Below are 6,031 nucleotides of genomic sequence, written 5' to 3'. Positions count from 1 at the left end.
AGCATATTGTTGGATTTTGTTTCCTAATCCACTGTGCCAGTCTATTTCTCTTAATTGGCGAATTGAGTCCATTTACATTGATGGTTATAATTGAGATGTATTGACTTGTGATTGACATGTTATTTATCTTTTGCATTTACTCATTTTTCTCCTGTGTTTAATTGTTTGCCCTATTTAGTTGGTTGCTTCTGATCTCTTTTGTGGAGTTCTGATCTTTTTGGTGATCTCTCTAGGACATCTTTCAGTAGCCTGTGCAAGGTTGGCTTTGTCTTCACGAAATTCTTTAGCTGTTCTTTGTCATGGAAATATTTCACTTCTCCATCAAACTTGAAAGAGAGTTTTGCAGGGTATAGTAGTCTGGGCTGGAATTTGTTTTCATAGAGGAGTTGAAGTACTCTGCTCCATGCTCTTCTTGCCTTCATGTTTTGTGAAGAGAAGTTGACCATAATTCTGGTTTGTTTTCCTTTGAATGTGATCTGCTTCTTTTCTCTCATGGCTTTCAGTATGGTTTTTTTTGTGCTGAATTTCTGGTATCTTGTCTATTATATATCTTGGTGTGTTTTTAATTGGGTTGAGGTTACTTGACGTTTTGTATGCTTCAGTTACCTGAATGCCAGGTTGTTTCTCATATTTGGGAAGTTTTCTACTATTGCTTCTGCCCATTTTTTTAATGTCATTTGTATTGACTCCTTTTTTTCTCATTGATGTCTATTAATCTCACATTGTTCACATTTGCATCGTCTTGCAGGTGATGGATTATTCTTTTCTGCATCCTAGTTGTTTTTAAGAGATCTTATCTTTTCACTAGCTGCACCAGCATCCTTAAGATCTGAAACTCTGCCTTCACTTTCACTTAAACAATTTTCCAAGCTTGTGATTGAGATTTTAATTTCCTCTATATCTCTTTGACTCTGCTTCATGCGATCTATTTCTTTCCTGTATTGCCCTTTCAAGGAATCCGTCATTTTTCTAATGTTTTATTTTTTTATCAATGTCTTCTTTAGATGCAGGTATTATTTCTTTTACTGCAATGTTTTCTTCAGACTGGGTTGCCTCCCCATGTTTCTGTAGTTGATTATTTACATCAGATGCTATAAGTACAGAGAATTCTTTTTTTATTTCAAAAAAGAATTTCACTCTGAGTTCCTCTATAACTTTCTGCTGTTGCTTATTTTCTTTCAATGCTATAAATTCATACATTTGAAATGAGCTAGTGTCCTCTGCACTTGTTCTGTGTGGGCATTTGTTTTCCTCCGTATGTTTCTGCATTTGACTCATTTTGCAGGTGCTATTAATTCAGGGATTACTTTTTTCATTTCCAATCTGAGTTCCTCTATACCTTTCTGCAGTTTTCTCTTTATTTCCGAAGCTGTTGATTCATTGATTTCAGCTGTGTGGTTCCGAATTTTTTCTGTTAGTGTCTTCTGCAGTTGTTATGTGTGGGCTTGGGTTCTGAGATTGCATTTTGCTCCTTCTCATTGTTGTTTTGTGTAGCACTGTTTTCTGACCTTTGTTGTAGAACTTTGGTGCATTTATAATCTTAGCACCCATTGAAATTCAGGTGCAGATCTACAAAGATTGGATTTATCCAGCTGTGCCTGGCTTGGGTCTTGCTGCTGTGCTCAGCTCCTTCCTGCTGATGCCCTTGGGAGTGATTCTGTTGTGCCCCTTTGGCAAGATATTCTGCTCCTGGACTAGTTGATTGGTTCTGTCCCCTACACTCTCTGCAGGGATTGCAGCTGCAGGGTTTCACCCCAGGCCTGTATGCCAGGCCTCAACTCAGTTTGAATGGGACAAGGTGGAGTAGGTGGGAAAGGAAGCTCTCCCACACACTCACCAGGCCTGGGTTATGGCTGGATCTGCGAGTCCCCAGAATGCGGCAGAAATTCTCACTTGGCAGGCTGGGTGGGGTGGTGCTCTGGAGTGGTGGGAGCTCCCAAGGTACTGGAAGAGGGTCTCACTTATGCTGAACCTGGGCTGTGATCAGCAGGTCCCCCCAGCCCAGGGTAGCCAGAAGCTTTCCCAAACACTTACCCAGCCTGAGCTAGGAGTGGATCTGGGTGTTCCCAGAAGGCAGCAGAAATTCTCACCTGGGGAGCCGGTTGGGTGGGGTACTGCGGAGTGGTTGGGGGGTCCCAAGAGGGTGGAAGAAGGTCTCACCCACGCTGTGCCTGGGCTGGGCCCAGCAGGTCCCGCTGGCACAGGGTAGCAAATGTACTCTGTTTTTTAAAATTACTTTTATTGAGAGAAATAGCAATGAGACAGTTTCAAAACATTTTAGTAATACAGTTACAATGATTAATACATTTCATGATGTTGTCTTCATAGTTATTCATAATACAAGATGCAGACATGATATCTTGTCTAAGCACTATTAGTACTAATCTTTCCTCTCATTGAACTGAAAGAAAGTAGCTGTATATCTATCCTAACTTTTTTTTTCAGAACCGGGGATTGAACTCAGGCCCTTATGCTTGCTAGGCAAGCACTTATTCTACTGAACCATCTCCCTGGCTCCATATCCTAAGCATTTTGTATATGTATATTTTTTTTCACTACAAATAGTCCTTCATTTATATCCCTCTGTTTTGTTTACTTTTGTCAAAGATGTGTATTCCATTGTCATTTAAATATTGTTAGTGTGTGAATTCAATAAAATAATAGAATATAACCCAGTAGACCATAACATTAGTGGGTATCTGCTGGACTGGCAATGTCAGAAGTTGTTGATTTAAGCATTTTGCAGCTTAGCATATAAATATGGCTTTACTTTTTATACCTATGGTTATACTCTTCCCCTGGATGGTTAAGACCAAGATAAAGCAAGACCTAAAAATGTAACTTTTATATCTGACAAGGTCAGTCAAATCCTCTCAGGATTTACTCTGAAACCCTGTACTGTAGTTTGTAGATCTTTTTTCAGTGTCAGCCATGTGGATGAGTCATGGCCATTGCTTGACAAATTTGCTCTCTATGAAAGCATGAGAGAAAATTTTCTCTGTAGGTTACCCTACTTAGGCACATTATACATCATCAATCACTTTCCTTTGTGGCCCCTTAATCTCCTTAATCAGAAATTTTGGGACACCACTGAGTTATAGGATGTTACAGTAAAGTTTATCTTATGTCCTGAGTCCTCACTGACCTTGAACAACTAGGGCCAAAATGTTGGCTGCTCTTGTATCCCTTCTTTTTCTCTATTTATTTTTGTTCTTCAAACTTAAGTTGTCAACCCTCCAGAAGAGAAGCTTAATGATATTATTACCCTACAACATAAGCAGTTTAACTTATCATCACTATCTTAATATCAAACACCTTAGACATAACATGGAAAGGTATTTTCCAACAATCATTGATGTGCTAAACTTTAAATCCCTATAGAATATGAAAAAATAAAAAGTTAAAAAAGTATACATTTTTACACAGTAATTTAGAAATCTAACCATATACAACATTGTAGCAGGACAGTCCTATGACATTTTTTTCTTGTCTCTTGGTTTTCTTTATTACATTTTTTAAACAAACATTTACTTGAGAGTGAGTATAGCAGTAATTGATATGACATAAGAAGTAGTATGCATTTAGAAGACCAGAATGACAGCATTCCCAGCATGGCCCTCATATTACACATTGCTCTCTTCAGTGCAGTTGCTTAGTTCACAGGTATCAAGAACATATATAGTTATTCAGGGTGAGAATCCTACCAATTAACTACTGGTTTCAAAAACCTGATGGCGATTCTCAGAACCATTGCCTTAACCATCTTGTGTATATAGATGTATGGTTTTGCCCCTGCCATACATGTTTCCTAGCTTTTCTCCTTTCCATCTTGGTTGTTTCTCATTTTCCATTTAGTTGTGTTATACTTTTCAATTTTTATTTCTTCTTTTTAGTTCTTACACTAGGGAGACTATACAATATTTACACATGAAATTATACTCTTTTTAAAAAGTAAAAAAATAAATAAATAAATTTGAGTGACTGTTAGAGACCAGTATGTTTGGGTTAAGTTGCTGATCACAGTGCTTTGAAGACAAAATAACACCACAGCTGAGGTAACCTAAGGACACAAAGACAAAGACTTTCACTCCCTACTTCAGAAAAATGATCTTAGAGATAAAATAGTTCTGCTTAACAAAATTTACTGATTCAAACTTCTTTGATCACTTGTTTCACAAAGTTTTGCTCAGTTTCCCAGTTTTATCTCATCATTTTCCTTCAGTTTCACACAGGCCCACCAAACTTGTCTGAAAACCAGTAAATTCTAGGTGTCCAAAGTTGTCCTTATCTTAGCTCCTAGAGAGTTCTGACCATCCTGGACTCCTCAAAACATATCACATTGTCTCTTTCATTTAAGCCTTCACTGTAATTCATTGTAAGAGATTAGGGTTGGACCAAGTCACCAATAACTTGCTGCCAACTGACTTCTACAAAATTTGCATCAATGTTTTTATCTTAAACTATCAAAGAGCTAAGAAAAGAGCAAGTTAAACTTGGAATTGTAGTTTAAGAATTTACAGTGCATAGATGCTTTAAGCATATTATTTAAACAATACTAACATAAAGTGGAATTCAAAAGTAAATTTATACTCATTGAGCAGTAGTGCTAGCAGCTTTTCAGTTGTGTGTTGGTACACAGTAGCTGTCATTTGTGCCAGGCTCTGTGGTCAGCCCCTGTGAGTGAGCTCTTGGGAGCTTGAGACTGTTGCCACCCTTCCGATTTAACCAGGAGAAAAATTGTTGAAGCAGATTGCCCAGGAAAGCTCTTTACTGGTGGGCTTAACACAGAAACAAATGAGAAAACCCGTGAAACAATATTTGGAAAATATGGATGGATAGTGGAAGTACTCTTGATGAAAGACCAAGAAACCAATTAATCAAGAGGATTTGCTTTTGTTACTGTTGAAAGCCCAGCAGATGCTAAGGATGTAGACAGGGACATGAATGGAAAGTCCTCAGATGGAAAAGCTATGAAAGTGGAACAGGCCATGAAACCATCATTTGAAAGTGGTAGAGGAGGACCACCTCCACCTCCCAGATGCAGAGGCCCTCCTAGAGATCTTAGAGAAAGAAGAGGAGGGAGTGGAGGAACTAGGAGACCTTCTTCACATGGAGGGCACATGGATGATGGTGGCTTTTCTATAAATTTTAACATGAGTTCTTCCAGAGGGCCCCTTCCAGTGAAAAGAGGATCACCACCATGAACTGGGGGTCCTCCTGCTAAAAGATCAGTTCCATCAGGACCAGTTCGAAGCAACAGTAGAATGGGAGGAAGGGCCTTGCATCATGTGGAAAAGATAGTTATGGAGGCCCTCCTTGAAGGGAACCCCTGCCTTCTCAAGAAATGATGGATACTCAGCTAAAGACAGCTACTCAAGTAGAGATTACACAAGTTCTTGTGATACGAGAGACTATGCCCCCCCACCAAGAGATTATACTTCCTGTGATTATGGTCATTCCAGTTCACATGATGACTGCCCATCAAGAGACTATAGTGATAGAGATGGATATGATCTGGATCATGACTACTCAGATCATCCAAGTGGAGATTTCTACAGAGATTCATATGAGAGTTAGTAACTTATGTAGTGCTCCACGTACCTGAGGGGCCCCATCATCTTATGGTGGAAGCAGTCGCTATGATGATTACAGCAGCTCACAATGGATATGGTGGAAGTCGAGACAGTTACTCAAGTAGAAGTGATTTCTACTCAAGTGGTCACAATCGGGTTGGCAGACAAGAATGAAGGATTCCCTCTTCTATGGAAAGCAGGTACCCTCCTCCATGTGATTCCTACAAAAGTTCAACTGTGGAGCACGAAGAGGTGGTGGCCATGAAAGAAGCTGATCTGATGGAGAGAGAGGCAGAAGCAGATACTAGAAACAAACAAAATTTTGGACCAAAATCCTCATTCAAAGAAATGAACAAAAAGTGGAAACTATTCTATCATAACTACCCAAGGACTACTGAAAGGAAAATTGTGTTACCTTTTTAAAATTTCCTGTTAAGTTACCCTACATAAATTTTATG

The 6,031-nt window shown here is 39.0% G+C and overlaps 1 pseudogene; it reads left to right on the top strand.

Moving 5' to 3' along the window:
- LOC101578795 overlaps positions 1-5,747 on the top strand; it is a 38,813-nt pseudogene extending 33,066 nt beyond the window's left edge.
- The last annotated feature ends 284 nt before the right edge of the window (positions 5,748-6,031 follow it).

The sequence above is a fragment of the Octodon degus genome, unplaced genomic scaffold, assembly GCF_000260255.1.
Source record: "Octodon degus isolate 3935 unplaced genomic scaffold, OctDeg1.0 scaffold00068, whole genome shotgun sequence".
In the NCBI taxonomy this organism is placed as follows: Eukaryota; Metazoa; Chordata; class Mammalia; order Rodentia; family Octodontidae; genus Octodon; species Octodon degus.
Note: the sequence above shows the minus strand (reverse complement) of the source record. Positions and strands in the feature narration are given on the sequence as shown.